The sequence below is a fragment of the Asparagus officinalis genome, chromosome 2 (assembly GCF_001876935.1).
Source record: "Asparagus officinalis chromosome 2, Aspof.V1, whole genome shotgun sequence".
Classification (NCBI taxonomy): Eukaryota; Viridiplantae; Streptophyta; class Magnoliopsida; order Asparagales; family Asparagaceae; genus Asparagus; species Asparagus officinalis.
In genome coordinates, this window is record NC_033795.1 from 9,003,586 (window position 1) to 9,021,600 (window position 18,015).

The 18,015-nt window shown below is 42.9% G+C and overlaps 1 pseudogene; it reads right to left on the reverse strand.

Moving 5' to 3' along the window:
- Window positions 16,534-17,361, reverse strand: LOC109830794 (annotated as a pseudogene).

Here is an 18,015-nt window from a genome sequence, read left to right on the forward strand (position 1 = left end):
ACACCGGAGGAATCTCAGCTATTCTACAAAGCACTGAATAAGCTAAAAGATGAAGAAGTCAAAGATTGAAGCCATTCATAGACCATGCTACGTAATTTCCTCAACAAAGCACTAGAGAAATTGCAAGGAAAGCTTATCATATCCAAAGTGTCCCAGACTCTTCTCTAAAGAAATGATGAGTCTGAGATACTTTGGAGGGGGTATCTGTAGGCGTATAAAAATGTCTATAGATATGAATATCCCTATTTAAGTTAGAGGAAATCATCCAAAGCCAAAAGAAGCAAAGGAACATGTGAAACAACATAGAAGAACAATATGAATACCCACGACAAGAAACACTGACGCGCATTTGCGCGGTAGTGGAAGATGTTGTGCACACAAACAGAGTGATATTCCTATGGGAATTTGTAGATCTCTTCGATAGCTTTCCAACGCATCTTGGATCACCTCATTCCGACATCGGACGAGGAAGTTAGAGCCAAAATACCCGAGAGGTCGCAAACTACATCGAAGGTGCGCGGCAGTGTACACTGCCGCGGCAACAGCGTGACAGTACAAGGTGTCGCGCAAATAAACATAGTGAAGCGCCAATGGGAAGTTGTAGAGCTCTTCGATAGATTTCCAACGCATCTTGTATCACCTCATTCCGACATCGGACGAGGAAGTTAGAGCCAAAATACCCGAGAGGTCGCAAACTGCATCGGAGGTGCGCGGCAGTGTATACTACCGCGGTAATATATTGCACATTTAAGCCATGATATGATCCAAATCTGAAGAAGCTCAAAAGACAAAAGTTGTAGATCTCTTCGTCAGCTTTCCAATGCATCTTGGATCACCTCATTCCGACATCGGACGAGGAAGTTAGAGCCAAAATACTCGAGAGGTGCGTGGCAGTGGTAACTGCCGCGGCAATGCGCGACACCACGTACTGTCGCGGCCACTGAAACAGAACGTGTGCTGACGTGGACAAGCAGTTAAACCACGAAAAAAGTGGTTAAAGGTCATGGGAGAACGGTTTTAAGCACGATGGAACGTGCTGATAACCGTCTCTTTGGCCGCGGCAGCCTATACTGCCGCGCCAATAGCCGCGGCAGTGTAGACTGCAGCGGCCAAAGAGAAAACACTCGGTCAGTTATTTTGCCCCCGTTTCAACTGTGGTGCACTGAGACCCCTATAAATACCTCCCTACACACGAAATAAAGGAGGGAGAGCATTTTGGAGCAGAAGAGGCTTGAGGTTTCAGTGATTTTGAAGAAGAGAGAGAACTTTCACCCTTTGACAAGCATCATTCGGTGATTCCTAGAGATCTAAGCTCAGACTTAATCTTTGGAAGAACGGACATCTTACATCGATAAGATATTCGTTTTCAAATCTTTACTTCGATAAACGAAGGAGAGATCCCTAAGCACCCTCACGATCTTTGAATCGGTGGTCAACGAGCCAAAGCACTCACGGCACAGGCAAAGTCCCACAAAGCAGGAGTTGATAAACAATTTTTGTGTTATTTTCTCGAGAGTTATAATTTTTGTTTAGTTTCATTGTAATTTCGTGTAAACAAATCAAAGTTTAATGGAATTGACAATGGAGTCAACTTTCGCTGAAAACAGCTGGGCGCCGACATCAAGTCAGGACGGTGAAGAACAAGCCACGCCATCAGATACGCATAAGGAAGCTCGACCTTCGGACAAATAAGCTCGGTCGACGGTTCAGAACCCACCTGTGTAAAACTACTGACCAGATACCTAAGCCCACAATGAATATCAGCGACCATGGCTGGGAGCAGGGAAAGCTCCCTCCCATAAGCTAGCTGGACTGTAGGGAAGAGCACCTCGAGAGATAAGGCGTCTGACTGCTGATACGGAACGACGCACTTCTTCAACCAGAGAGCGAGATAGCCTGCTAGTAGAGTCCGGGGCTCAATGGACTTCTGTGCACGGCGAAGGAACGAACGAAACTTGGTCCCTACAGGAAAAGCTCCCTCAGCACTGGCAATGGTGTAAGAACGAGCCTCAACCTTCTCCATCAACTCATTAATGACGGTAGGGGTCAAGACGTCTAACTCACGAAGGGGCTCACCGGAATCACCCTCCAAATTCGGGAACAAATAGACGGCAAACTACTTCAAGTTGATCTGCTTTTTCCTCTTCGCTGGAGGGGAAGTCTTGATCAAGGAGGTATGATAATGACAGGTGAGGTCCCAAAGAGTATCGTACATATCGGGAGTATCCTTCTTCAACCACTCCAACTGCTGGTTCGAGGGAAAGTACTCCTGGTATGGACAATCCCCCATCGGAAGACCAGAAACCTGATGCATCTCGTGTAAGGCCAACCCCAACTCTCCACCGCTGGTCAGGAACGTGTTACTGTCGGGCATGTATGTCTCCAACAACGCAAAAAAATGGCGGCAGCTGACCTGGAGTCCATACATGGTGGCTCGTATAGGTGCATACAATCCACTGCTCTTCAAATCCTTCTCCCAGCGTCCCAAGACATAACTGGTCATGCGTGTTCATCATCCCTTGGGTAGTGAGAAAGCCCAACCATAGCACCTAGAATCTGGTGGAGGTAATCTCCTCCCAAGATGAGCCAGACGGTTCTTCACGGTAGGAGCGGCTGCTGATACCTCGCCTGGGGGTGCAGTATTAAGACCCGTAATCCCTGGCCGAAGACCGCGGATGTAATGATACCCGGCAGAACCAGGAGTCTTATGATGAGAAGTATATCCACACTGAACCCGCTCAGTATCATGGGTAAGATGCCAAGACATCTGTCGCTCCACGGTCTGTCCCTCCAAATGAGTGAAAGAATACTGACGAGGAATGGAGGGAATGTATAGGAGAGCCCCCTCGTGAAGATTCAGCCAATGCTCTTCGGTAAGAGTCAACGTAGCAGGATCCTCAGCGTGATCTCCGAACAGAAAACTGGGCTTCTTTAAAGCCTGAGTAGAAGTAGAATCTGCAGTGAAGGAAGCATCCGTAATCAGCTGACGTAAGCAATGGCGCCCTCCATCCCGTATCAAACGACAGAATTCGTCAGAGCGGTCTCTGTCGAACTGAGGGAGTGGACCAATGGCCTGCCTGATGGAAGCCGAAGAGAAAACTTCCCTGCTACAACCAGTAGGGGCATGGTGAGGGAGGCTGCCCGAAGGGAATTCGACTGCAACAAAACGCAAGAATGGAGTCAGAAAATCCATCTGATAAAGAAGCGAGATAAGATCATTCGCGGGATAATTGGAGAGACGAGTTTGAGTGTCCTACACTGGAAGAACGGTATGCATCACCACGTAGATAACGTGGTAACATACACCGACCTAATAGGTGTAAGACGACACAAGATCGCCCCAATATACCAGAAGACTTGAATTGGCTAAGCAAAACAAGTCCGAAACCTCAACCCCCGCGAAGGAGGGTGTCGGCCCTTCTCGAATGACCCGCGAAGGGGCCAAACGAGGGTGTACGCAGCCACCAATGTCCTGAAACCTTAACCCTCGCGAAGGAGGGTGTCGGTTCTTCCTTAATGACCCGCGAAGGGATCAATCAGGGATACAGAAATAAAGATTCTCACCCCCGAAAAAGGAAGCCGCCGGAGGGGAGGATGCTGCGAAAACTTCTTCCTCGCTAGGCTGCGAGCGGGATCGACTCCTAAGAGGTCGAGATCGACGTGGAGGCATCGAAAACCTGCGATGAAAAGCAGCAAGTCAGGCACAATATGAATACACGAAATTTAAAAGGGAAATTAAGAACTTGAACTAAAGTCCTATGAATAAATAGGATTTTATAGTTGAAGTCTAATTAAACCTACAAACTTCGTGCATGCTAAACAATGATTGTCATTTTGCGGTGAATTTTGGTGAAATACCCAAAATACCCCTCGTGTTCAAGGCTAAATTTAGGTCAAGGACACGCTTGAGTTAGGTCATGGTCATCATATCTGATCATATAGCACCCCTAATATCTCACAATTTTGGTTAATTTTGCAAATAAACCCTTTTTGTAAAGTTTAGCCAATCTTGCAAATAGACCCCTCCACAAATTTCGGTTTAGTTTCCACACACCTTTCTCAAAACTTTGGTCATAGGTTTGTGATCTAAACTTTTGGAATTTCAGTCCTGAAATTTCAGCCCTTTTGCAAATAAACCCCCTATACTTTGTAGGATTGCTCTTTTGCAAATAAACCCCTCAAACAATATTGATTCTTGGCATGCAAACACCTCTCAAATTTTGGACAAATAGACATGAAATTTCAATCCTAAATTTCAGTCACTTTTGCACAAAAGTCCTCAAATTTTAGTCCACTTTTGCATAAAAGCCCCTCAATTTCGGCCATATTACACTTTTTGCATAAAACCCCCCAAAGCCTTGTGCATACACAACCCATCATCAAAGAGCCTTTTTTTTAACTCGTGAGAACAAAAAGTTGTGATCTTTGCATGAGAATTCATGGTATACCCCCATCACAAACATAAAGCTACGATCTTTCTTGAAAAAGAGGAGAGTTTTGAAAGAAAACTTACCCAAATCAAGAGCTTGAATTTGAAGATGAAAAGAACCCTAGCTTGAGAGGAGAATAATTTTCGGCCAAGAGAGGAGCATACAAAATCCGAAATTTTGTGGGTTTGGAGTTCTTGAAGGAGAGGAACAATGGTGTATGGAGGGAATGAGGAAGAAGGAGTTTTTCGGTTTTGGCCAAGACACCCCAAGGGGTGTCTCGGCAAAACCGAGACACCCCAAGGGTGTCTTGGTTTTGTTGGGACACCCCTTGGGTGTCTTAACCCCATTCGAGCCTCCGGAACCCTTTTTGAATCCGAATTCGCTTATTTTTCGTCGGTTATTGGATATTTCGATGAAGTCCACACTAAACATTTGACGTTCGAAACCCTAGGGTCAACGCCGGTCGACGCGTAACCCTAGGTCAACGCCATTCAACGCGTTGCGACCAAAAGTTAACGTTCGACGATTCGAAACCCCAGGGTCAACGCCGGTCAACGCGTAACCCTAGGTCAACGCCAGTCAACGCGTTGCGACCAAAAGTCAACGTTCGACGATTCGAAACCCTAGGGTCAATGCCGGTCAACGCACAACCCTAGGTCAACGCCATTCAACGCGTTACGACCAAAAGTCAACGTTTGACGATTCGAAACCCCAGGGTCAACGCCGGTCAATGCGTAACCCTAGGGCAACGCCAGTCAACGCGTTACGACCAAAAGTCAACGTTTGACGATATGAAACCCTAGGGTCAACACCGGTCAACGCGTAACCCTAGGTCAACGCCAGTCAACGCATTGCGACCAAAAGGCAACATTCGACGATTCGAAACCCTAGGGTCAACGCCGGTCAACGCGTAACCCTAGGTCAACGCTAGTCGACGCGTTACGACAAAAAGTCAACACTTGACGTTCGAAACCCTCGGGTCAACGCCGGTCGACGCGTAACCCTAGGTCAACGCCAGTCAACGCGTTGCGACCAAAAGTCAATGTTCGACGATTCGAAACCCCAGGGTCAACGCCGGTCAACGCGTAACCCTAGGCCAACGCCAGTCAACGCGTTGCGACCAAAAGTCAACGTTCGACGATTCAAAACCCTAGGGTCAATGCCGGTCAACGCGTAACCCTAGGTCAACGCCAGTCAACGCGTTGCGACCAAAAGTCAACATTCGACGATTCGAAACCCTAGGGTCAACGCGTAACCCTAGGTCAACGCCAGTCGACGCGTTGCGACAAAAAGTCAACATTCGACGTTCGAAACCCTAGGGTCAACGCCGGTCAACGCATAACCCTAGGTCAACGCCAGTCAACGCGTTGCGACAAAATTCGATGTTAGAAACTCTAAGGGTCAACGCTGGTCAACGCGTAACCCTAGGTCAACGCCAGTCAACGCGTTGCGATGAAAAAGTTAACATACGGTGATCTGAAACCCTAAGTCAGCACGATGTGACAGAGATAGTCAATTCAAAGTCAACTCAATGACACGAGCCAAACTCAACTCACTGGTGATAGACTCGAGACTCCGTTGACGGCCAGGCGATAAACGTAGCGCCGGAAGAACTTCGGTTATTCGTCAAAGCATCAAATAGACCGAAAATCGAAGGAGCCAAGAGTTGAAGCTAACTACAGGTCCTTTACGCCGACTGAAGGCTAGACCAATCACATCCAAAGTATTCCAGCCTCTTCTATAAAAGAAACGAGTCCGGAACGCTTTGGAGGGGGTATCTGTAGGCATCAAAAATTGCCTATAGGTCTCCACGAACAGCTCAGTGCTAAGAAACGACGATAAACGTCACTATCCGGTTTACGAAAGTTTGATTAATGTCGGTGAACACTTGAGAGCCCCGTGATGTTTACAAAAGGAACAACGCCCTTCGTGTCTCGTTCATCCTACAGATAATCCAACCGTCGAAGCTGATAGAACTCTTCGTCAGACTTCCAACGCACTTCGAATCACTAAAATCCGAGTTCGGACGAAGAATTTACAGCGGAAGCGGACGAATGCACCTCAACGGAGCGTCTCGGTCAATGCGAGACACCCCAAGGGTGTCTCGGATTTTCCGAGACACCCCAGGGGTGTCCCAAAATTTCCGAGACACCCCAGGGGTGTCTCGGAATTTCCGAGACACCCCAGGGGTGTCTCGGATTTTCCGAGACACCCCAAGGGTGTCTTGGATTTTTCGAGACACCCCAGGGGTGTCCCAATGCGGATTTGGGCCCTGTAGTCCGTTTTAACCGCTCCGTTATCCCTCATGCCTATAAATACAAACCTTAGGCCTCACTTTTTTAGATCTGGATTTTTGGAGAATAGGCGAAGCCCTGCCGGAGTGAAGAGTGATCGAGCACTTCAACGCAATAGAGTTTCTTCGTCAGATCTACATCACCCGTACCCGATCCTTAGTATTATCCCGTTGCGATAATACTAAGAAGAGCAAATATCTCGCTTTTATCGAGATAGGCACTTCAAGTTTCTAGATCTCCTCGCGGATCGACGAAGCTCTGGATCAGATCTGATTGCCAGGTAGTCCACGGATATCGACGTCCCCGTCACAGGCTAAAGACCCACACAAGCAAGAGACGACGAACGGATCTTGTGTTTATTTTCAAGAAAGTTGTAATTTTTATTTCTTTGTTGTTTGAATTCATTTGTAAACGTTTGAAGTTTTAATGAAATCAATGATGAAGGCAACTTTTGACGAAAACAATGAAAGGCTTCCATCTTTTCTTTTTCAGCCAAACCTGTAATGACCGTAAAATTTTGATACTAGTTAAAATAAATTTTTAGTATTTTAAAATATTTAATTATGATTTTTAAAAGAGTATTTGTATTTTTCTCGATTTTCTAAAATTTTCTATGATTTAAAGTCTAAGTTTTATATTTATTTAAATGGTTTTTATATTTATAAATTAATTTAGTGCAATGAAAATTTCTGGGAATTATCCGTTGTCTTACTGATACTATTACGTATTATTTTAAATAATACGTCGTATTATTATTATTATTATGTATTAATTCTTGTATTACATTGAATTATTAATTACGTATTATTTGTGTAAATTATTGTATTATTGCGTATCAGCTGTCGTATTAGCATAACTGGTACGTTTTATCGTGTAGACAATTGTCACATAATTATTTGGTTTTAAATGTAAGTAAATATATTTTTATTATTAATTATTTCCGTTTAATTGTACAATACGGGTATATTTTCGACAGTTTCATATCAACTGTTGTATTAGCTCAAAATGTATGTTTTTATTTGTAGATAGTTATTATGTAATTAGTTTAATTTTTAAGTAACCGAAATTATTTATTTTAATTATTTCCGTTTAAATACTTGAACCCATTTGAAAATAACCCCAGCTTTTTCTTCCCACGTTAAACCCCTATCAGCTACCCAACAACCCCGTTCTCCCCCTTCTCTTCTTTTCAAAAATTTCGGCTGCACGCGCACCGCATTCAATAATCTATTTTGTTTTTTTTTCAATTTTTTATTATTATTTTTATCTATTTAAACCCCCAGCCAATCACTCTCTCTCTCGTACTCTCACCTTCTCTCTCTCTTCTTTCTTTCTCTCTTTCTCTCTCTCTCGAGCACGAGCTCGAGCTCCGCCCTCCGTTCGCCGCCGCGCTGCCGCTGAGCCCCACCGCCGCGCCACCTGCTCCGACCACCGCCCTAGCACCGCCACCCGCTCCTCCTTCTCCTCCTCCGCCTCCTCTCTACCGCCTCCAACACCAACCGCACCCATCATCTCCTCTTCCTCCGCCAGCCGCACTGCCCTTGGCCGCTCGTCGCCGCCCGCCGTCGACCTCCTCAGCCTCGAAACTCCGACCGCCGTCAGCCTCCACGCCATCTCCACCCGTCGCCGTTGCCCAGATCCGCCTTGGATCCGCTCACACCGCTTCCGCATCTCCTCTGCACCGACCTCCCCTCGTCGACGACCGCCTGAGTTCACCGGCGACGCCCCTCTCAGCCCACTCAACGACCCCAGCTCCTCCCTTCCCCTCACGCCGCCTCGACGCCGTCGTCGCTGTCGTCTTACTACGACAGCTCCTTAGATCTGCGTCACTCCAGCCCGTCAGCGCCGTCGACGCTCAGCTCCGACGCTAAGCACACAACTCGCTCAACACCATCGAACCGTTCGACGAGACCCCGAGGCAAGCTCCCGATACTCTCTTGATTTGTCATTCAATTCTTAGACCGCTCTGAATTAATTAGCTGCTTGCAAAATCCCTATTCTTGCTCAGTACAATTTTAGATTGATCACAGATCAATTATGCATACGAACTCGTTACCCGAATAATTATTCGTTACAAATACGGAACTGTCGTGAACATATTGGACTGAGAACTATAACGTATAGAACTGTCGTGAACGAAATGGACTGTGGACAATAACGTATGACCATTCACATTGTAATACATATACTGTGATGACCTGTACGGATTTATTTGACGAATGATACTAAAAATAATATTTTGATAATAGATACTATAAAGATAAAATAAGATAAAATTATTTTAGATTAATTTATGATTTTTAAAGAATTTATTTGACAAAATAATCATTTTAAAATAATTATAATAAATTATTTTGGTGAAAAAAATTATTTTAGAGTAATTATAATAAAACAATAGATTTTATTTGACAAAAGAATTATTTTAGAATAATTATAATTTAAAAGAAGTTAGAAATTCATGACTAGTGTGGTCTGGTGTGTCCTGTTTAAGACTTAGAAACCTGTGTGTATGTTGATCTTGATAAACAAAAGAGTTGGGATGGAGAAAGTCATGGTTCATGTGATCGGATAAGACTGTTGATGTATCTTTCAGGCTCGCACCAGTGAACCGTTTCGCACTGGGGTTAGTTTGTTGTGCCAAGTGAACCGTTTCGCACTTGGTCAGTGAAATCGTTTCGTTGTTGATTTATCTTCCAGACTCGCACCAGTTAGGTTTGTTTCGAACTGGGGTTGGTTTGATGGGCCACGGTGAAGGTTTGTTGCGTCACTTTGGTTCGTGAATGTGATATTCACCCGGGTCGGCTTGAAGTTCGAACCAGGCCGAATCGGTTTGCGTGGAGTCCTATTGGAAGCACGTAGGGGATTTGTGAACAATCAGATATCCGATAATATGAACCTTGACTCTGTGTGAGATGTGAACCAGTGACCGGTATAGGATGGCTAGTTGCATGACTCGTTTCTTGGCTAATTATGAGTTCTTGTGAGATATAGGCTAGTTGTATTTCTTTTCATACATAGATCGGGATTAATATTTAATTATTTACAATTCGAGACATATGGTATATACATGAGGGTTTTCTTGTTTGGATTATTTCGTTCGATGTACTACGTCTCTTGTTGTAGATTTTTAAGTATTAATTCCATCTAGTATGATCTTGTTACTTGGATGATTAATCTGATCGCTAGTTGCATGATCGACTTGTTACTTGGTTGAATTTCTTGGATTTATTATGATTATTCTATTCTAGTAGTAAATTATATTTAGATTATTAGTATTTCAGTTGTATGTTTCTATTGTTATTACCATTATTGCATTGGTCGCACGACCGTTCTATTCTTCCTTTTGGGATCTTGCCGTGCACCATGCACCTGACGTACACCTGTTTTCTCTGGTGTACGTCATATTTAGAGGACGGACAGGTTCAGTTCGGAGTCGTACAGGAGCCAGAGGATCCCCGCAGGAGTACTCTGTAGACCGAGCAGAAGAAGCCGAAGCCTAGTCATGTCTTTTATCAGCTGTTAGTCCTTAGTTTACTTTTCTAGCATTCATATTTCCGCCTGATCGTTGTATTTTATATTCTCCAGTATTTCATTCAGATAGTTTGTATAAGGGCATGTTTGGCCCGAATATTATGTCTGGATGATCATTTCAGTTGTGATATGTATCTTTTGGTTCTGAGTTGTTTATTATATTCTCATTACTGTGATCGGGGACCTGTGCCTTAGTTTGTATTTCTTGACGCTTAGCGTATTAGATTGAGAAGACGGGGTTTAGCACTTATCTCTTCTAAGTTTAATACGTTGTGGGCTTGCTCGCGTCCCGATTCCCTGGTATTTTGGGAAGCGGGGCGTGACAGGTTTTAGTGGTGGCCCACGCAGGTCCCGGTCCCGAGTTACCATCAGTGAGAATATAATGAATAATTTAGACGCATATCATATTTCATCCGTGAGACTATACTTAGCCCTTATCCTAGTATCTTGACCAATATTGTTTCCGTCCCTACCTTGCCCAATTTTGATTTTGATCTTGACTTGATTTTCCTACAATAATTTTGATCCTCATTGCCTTCCCTTCAGAACCATGGTAGGTACACGTAGCAATGGTAACCCGTCCAGTAGTAATGTCCCGCCGCCCGAAGTGGACCAACACCAACTTTTGGCAATGATTCGGGGACTGGCGACGAATCAACAGCATTTGGCTGGGCACTTGCAGCGGGAGCCTCACCAACCTCCCCCGTACGAAGGCACGGGCTAATCGAGAGCCCCGTGATGTTTACAAAAGAACAACGCCATCTTCGTGTCCGTCATTACTCAGATAATCGAACCGTCGAAGCTGATTAGCAATCTTCGTCAGACTTCCAACAGCAACTTCGAATCACTAAGATCGAGTTCGCGACGAAGAATTTACAGCGGAAGCGATTACAATGCCACCTCAGGAAGCGTCTCGGTCAAATTGCGAAGACACCAAGGTCCTCGACGAACCCGGCGTGTCTCGCGAATTTTCCGAGAGCACCAGGGTTTTCGATTCAACCCAGGCTTTACGGAATTTCCGAGACACCCAGGGGTGTCTCGGATTTTCCGAGACACCCAGGCGGTGTGCTTTGATTTTTCGAGACACCCGCAGGGGTGTCCAATGCGGATTTGGGCCCCTGAGTCCGTTTTTAACCGCCTTCGCGTTATCCGCTGCATGCACTAAAATTACAAACGTTAGGCCTCACTTTTTTTAGATGGCTGGATTTTTGGAGAATAGCAAGCGCTGCTGGAGTGTAAGGTGATCGAGCACTTCAACGCAATTAGAGTTTCTTCGCTCAGATCTACATTCACCCGTACCCGGATGCCTTAGTATTATCCCGTTTGCAGATAATACTAAGAAGAGCAAATATCTCGCTTTAATCCTAGCATAGGCGCTTCAAGTTCTAGATGCTCCTCGGCGGATCGACAGAAGCTCTGGATGCAGACTGATTGCCAGGTAGTCGCATATGAATATCTGACGTCCCGCTGTCACAGGCTAAAGACCCACGCAAGCGCAGAGACTGACAAACGGCATCTTGTGTTTATTTTCAAGAAAGTGTAATTTTTATTTCTTTGTTGTTTGAATCATTTGTAAACGTTTGAAGTTTTATTGAAATCAATGATTGAGGCAACTTATTGAACGAAAACAAATGAAAGCGCTTCCATCTTTTTCTTTTCAGCAAACCTGTAATGACGTAAATTTTTGATACTAGTTAAAATAATTTTTGTATTTTAAAATATTATAATTATGATTTTAAAGAGTATTTGTATTTTTCTCGATTTTCTAAAATTTTCTATGATTTAAAGTCTAAGTTTTATATTTATTTAAAATGGTTTTTATATTTATAAATTAATTTAGTGCGCAATAAAAATTTTGGGAATTATCCGTTGTCTTACTGATACTATTACGTATTATTTTAAATAATACGTCGTATTATTATTATTATATTGTATTAATTCTTGTATTACATTGAATTATTAATTACGTATTATTTGTGTAAATTATTGTATTATTGCGTATCAGCTCGTATTAGCATAACTGGTACGTTTTTATCGTGTAGACAATTGTCACATAATATTGGTTTTAAATGTAAGTAAATATATTTTATTATTAATTATTTCCGCTTTAATTGTACAATACGGGTATATTTTCGACAGTTTCATATCAACTGTTGTATTAGCTCAAAATGTATGTTTTTATTTGTAGATATTATTATGATGTAGTTTAATTTTTAAGTAACCGAAATTATTTATTTTAATTATTTCCGTTTAAGATACTTGAACCCATTTGAAAATAACCCCAGCTTTTTCTTCCCACGTTAAACCCCTATCAGCTACCCAACAACCCCGCGTTCTCCCCCTTCTCTTCTTTTCAAAATTTCGGCTGCACGCGCACCGCATTCAATAATCTATTTTGTTTTTTTTCAATTTTTATTATTATTTTTATCTATTTAAACCCCAGCCAATCACTCTCTCTCTCGTACTCTCACCTTCTCTCTCTCTTCTTTCTTCTCTTTCTCTCTCTCTCGAGCACGAGCCCGAGCTCCGCCCTCCGTTCGCCGCCGCGCTGCCGCTGAGCCCCACCGCCGCGCCACCTGCTCCGACCACCGCCCTAGCACCGCCACCCGCTCCTCCTCTCCTCTCCGCGCTCTCCTCTCTACCGCCTCCAACACCAACCGCACCCATCATCTCCTCTTCCTCCGCCAGCCGCACTGCCCTTGGCCGCTCGTCGCCGCCCCCGTCGACCTCCTCAGCCTCGAACTCCGACGCCGTCAGCCTCCCCCATCTTCCACCCGTCGCCGTTGCCCAGATCGCCGCCTTGGATCCGCTCCAAACCCGTTCCGCATCTCCTCTGCACCACCTCCCTCGTCGACGACCGCATCGAGTTCACCGGCCGCGCCCTCTCAGGGCCCAACTGCAAGAAGTCAACTCAATGACACGAGCCAAACTCAACTCATCGGTTTTAGATTCGAAACTTCGACGACGGCCAGACGATAAACGCAGCGCCGGAAGAACTTCAGCTATTCATCAAAATAAACTAAAAATCGAAGGAGTCAAGAGTCAAAACTAACTACATGTCCTTTTACACCGACTGAAGGTTGGACCGATCACATCCAAAGTATTTCAGCCTCCTCTATAAAAGAAACGAGGCTGAAACACTTTGGAGGGGGTATCTGTAGGCGTCTAAAATTACTAACGGGCCTTCACACGCAGCTCGAAACACAGAGATGACGATGAACGTCGATATCCGAGTCACAGAAGCTCATTTGACGTCGACAAGCGCATGAAGTGAGTCGACGAACTAGGTGAAGCAACGGAGTTTCAGAATAACGAGGATACGAACTGATCGGGAGCCTCGTGTCGCTTACAAAAGGCGAAACGCCCTTCGTGTCTTATTTATTCCACAGATGATCCAATCATGGGAACCTGTAGATCTCCTCGTCGACTTTCCAACGCATCTTGAATCATGTAAATCTGAGTTCAGATGAGGAAAATACGACGGAAATGGACAAGCGTGCAAAACGGACTGTCTCAGCCTAAGCTAAGACACCCCGAGGTGTCTCGGCCCACGGACTGTCTCAGCCTAAGCTAAGACACCCCGAGGTGTCTCGGCCCAGCCGAGACACCCCAAGGTGTCTCGGCCTCGCTAAGACGCCCGAGGGTGTCTTAGACCCTAAAAATCGGATTTTTTGACTGTTATGTCGTTTTAACCGCCTGGATTCCCCGGAGCCTATAAATACAGCCCCAGGACCTTTATTTTTTCAGATCTGGAATTCTCGAGCGTTGGCGAAGCCCTGCCGGATTGAGGACTGAAGGTGCACGAATTTCAGAGAGGAGAAGGAGACTTCAGCGGATTCTTCGGCATAAAGAAGAGGAGTTCGTCAGATCTGCAGCCCGGTTCGTCCCTTATGATTACCCTGTTACGGTGTTCTTAAGAAGAGTAATTATCTCGCTGTTGCTGAGATAAGCGCTTCGGCTTCTTGATTCCTTCGCGAATCGACAAAGCTCCGGATCTGATCTGATCGTTTGGTGGTCCACGGATATCAACGTCCCCGTCACAGGCCAAGATCCCATGCAAGCAGAAGACCGATAAACGATCTCTGCGTTGTTTGAACGAGAGTTGTATTTTTTTTTTGTTTTCATTGTGTAAAAGTCTTATAAAAAAACCGATCTTTTTGAACTTGTTGTAACGATTGAAGTTGTAATAAGTTATACAATGAAGAGTATAATTTTCTACCCAAACAGCCACTCACTTACAGATGACTGAAAGCTCGTACCTACCAAAAATCACTACATAAGATTAACAGTCTGATTTACAAAATAATAGCAACAGAAACAGCACTAACATGAATAACTAAACAAATACATTCAACCCAAGTTCTTGAAATCCCACAACACAAGACTCCACAATAGTAATAATTGAATAAAAACTGCTAAAGAGACTTTTTTTTGTGCATGTGTCCATTGCACACGAAAGTTTTTATTACATAGTTTCATATCATCCTTAGTAGTATCATCTCTCTCCCTGATAGCTCTCAGAAGCTGGGATATTGCAAACATAGTTGGCCTCTCCTTTGAAGCAGAAAGAACACAAGAACAAGCGACTTTTGTAACCTGCATTAAGTTCAGTATCATAGCCATGCCAATCAAGGGAGGTACCTTAAGGTAATTTATCCATTCTACTAAGCTTCTCTTGAAACTTTCGGGAGAATTTGACCATGGGTGACCAGTTTGAAGCGAGCGAGTCAAAAGCTACAAACATGGAAACCTGGTTATGTAAAATTTTGTCAGTATAGCTAAGTAAATAAATAAAACAACAGAGAAATAAGAGGTTTGTTAACTCTGTTGTTGGTTAGCTCAAAGAAAAAAAGTCTTCTATTAGGTTCGACTGAGAAAACTCTTATGTTTAGGAGCTGAGATCATCATATGAAATGGAAAAATTATCGACTGATTTAAGTGGAGAGATGGTGGGTTGAATTTCTGTTTAGGACAAAAGTTCATTAGTAGAAATGAGAATGTTATGATTGATAAGTGGATATACACCAATAGATAGAATAAGACTTAAGGGCGTGGATATGAGGCTAGAGATCAGTTTTAAAGGCAATGTGCCTTAGTGCCTCAGGGCGCTCAGATGAGCGATCTTGTAACTTAGCGCCTTGCATTTTTCCGGGTGATGAAGGTTACTAAGGCATGCACCTTTTGGTGAGCTCGCCTTGGCGCCTCATGACCTCGCCTAAGGCATGTGATATGACGCGTGAGTTAAATTGCCTCCGTTTCAAAATTCTGAGGCTACGAAAGGTGTCTAATAAAGTAAAGTTTATTTTTGTTATGGAAGTTTTGTGTTTCTTTTTGCTTGATCGATTTTTTTCTATTTTTTATTGTAATGTACTTTATTACCTATGTCACTTTGAGGACAGTTGCAATTTGAATTTTAAAGTTCAAAGTTTGTTGCTTAATTGTATGTGTTAGCAGTTACTAGTGAATATTACATTTCAATATTTTACTTGCTACTTTATTTTAGATGGTTAATGACTTAATAGAATTGTAACATTGAAAATTTGGTTGTGATTAATTTATCTTTTTGCTATTTGTTGATATTTGCATAATATTTATAATGTTTATGAAGAATTTTTTAAATATTTATCATATTAGTTTGCTTACGTGATTGCCTTTTTTGGCCCCTCTAGCCTCAGGCAACATAAGACCTCATAGCCTTGACCTTGCCTTTTGCTTTCAAAACACTGCTAGAGATTGCTCTTTTTGAGGATAAAAAGAAAGAGAATCATTTGAGATGGTTTGGTCATGTGCAACATAGGCCAACAATATACCAGTTACGAGAAGTGATAAGATTATAGTTTTAGTGAAGAAAGGAAGATTAGAGAGGTAAGTTTAAAAGAACTTAATTGGAAGAAGTTAAAAAGAATATGTTAATGATTAACTGATTAAGTTCATGCAGGAGATGACCCTCGACAGAACTAAATGAGTAGGATTCATGTAGTTGACCGTAAATTTGAGATGATGGCTTTGTTGTTATTCCATAGGATTCAACTCATGTGGCTCTGACTATGTTTTACATTGACTGTCTACTGCCTAGCACAACCTAACCCTCCTCCTTTATTCTAACTAGAACATGCCGTACTGGCAATAAAGTAAAGCAGAGTAGTGGCAATAACATGTACTGTTTCTTTACATTAATGTAAATGGAAATAACCTAAGTTAACATGCAATAGAAAGGCGAAAATCGCTATGAACACATAGGAAATATGGTTACTTGCCTTGATGCCTTCGAGAGCCTTTTAAACTCTTTGCCCACTTGCTATCCTCTTCCTCTTCCCAATTCTTTTCAACAGAATTATTACACAACACATAACAACCCCCACGACTAAAATTGTCACCACAAAACCACCAATAGCCGAACATATGATAACCACAGTGCTACTGCTCTTCTTTATAGATCTCTCGCAAACATCCAAAGGCTTCCCGCAAAGACCTTGATTATTCGCAAAATTCTCTGCTGGAAGAGAACTATTTTTAAGTGTCGGAATTGGCCCTGACAGCAAATTATCAGCCACATTAAAAATTGTCAATCGACTTAAGAGTACTGATTTGCCAAGGAATTGTGCCTGTCAGTTGATTGTGTTGAAGATCAAGAGTATTGAGATAACTGCAGTTTGACAAGTTCGAAGGAATATTGCCTGAGAAACCATTGTATGAGAGGTTAAGGGATGCGGCAGAAGGTATCCTTTTTGAGATATCATCTGGGATCGGTCCAGTGAATTTGTTATTAGAAAGATCGAGCACAGTTAAGCTGTAGCAGTTCTCGAGTCCTGCAGGGAATTTCCCTTGAAGGTTCATGTTGGAGAGACGAAGGCTTAGGACTTTATTTTCATCAGGATGCCAACACTCTACACCATTAAAGTTACATATGACACCTTCTGTTGTGTTTTCAAAATTCCATGAATACTTTAGGTTGTTATCTGGGTCTATCAGCGATCGCTGTAATGTCATTAAGCATTGAACATCAAGGTGAGAACTATAGCATCTGCCACTAAGAACTAACCAGAGGATGGTTTGCAGTAGGAAACATTGGCCTCCACTTTCCATGGCCAAGGAGCAAAATAAAAAAGTAGAAATATGGAACCTTATTGAAAATTCGTAGAAGGAACTTGGCTGAGCTTTATGTCAACTTTCCATTATACCCTGATTTAGGGAAAAAATAATGTTATTGTATATGAAACAAATTGAAACGAAGGATGAAAGACTACAGGAAGTTATTGTGCAGGTAGGGAGATGCAGGGAAAAAACATTATCGTATTGATATCAGAAAAGACTTGAGGAGTTAACAGCTACAATGAAAATCTCAAGATATCGTATTGATATCTGAAGGTGTGCAAAGATCCCAGTCTCATCATAGATTTTACAATCTCAAGATACTTGAGGAGTTAACAGCTACAATGAAAATCAAGCATGTATGGCATGCTTCTACTGTTAAACGGTATCATAGCAATGAACTGCCAATACACAGGAAGATGCATCCAATAATCTGCTATACCCACTTCATCTACTTATTCCATTTTTCAAGAAAATGCAATTAGAGGTTTTATTTGTAAAAAATAGAAAATCCATTTAAGTGCTTTGGTTATGGTCATCATGAGAAATTTGGGTGCTGGAACATGTGTTATTGAGGTCAGTAAGTTAGCCTGCACATGAATTTTCTTATTAAAATGTATGTGCAAAAAATTTGTTACTTACCTAATGATAAAGCATTCCAAAATTAT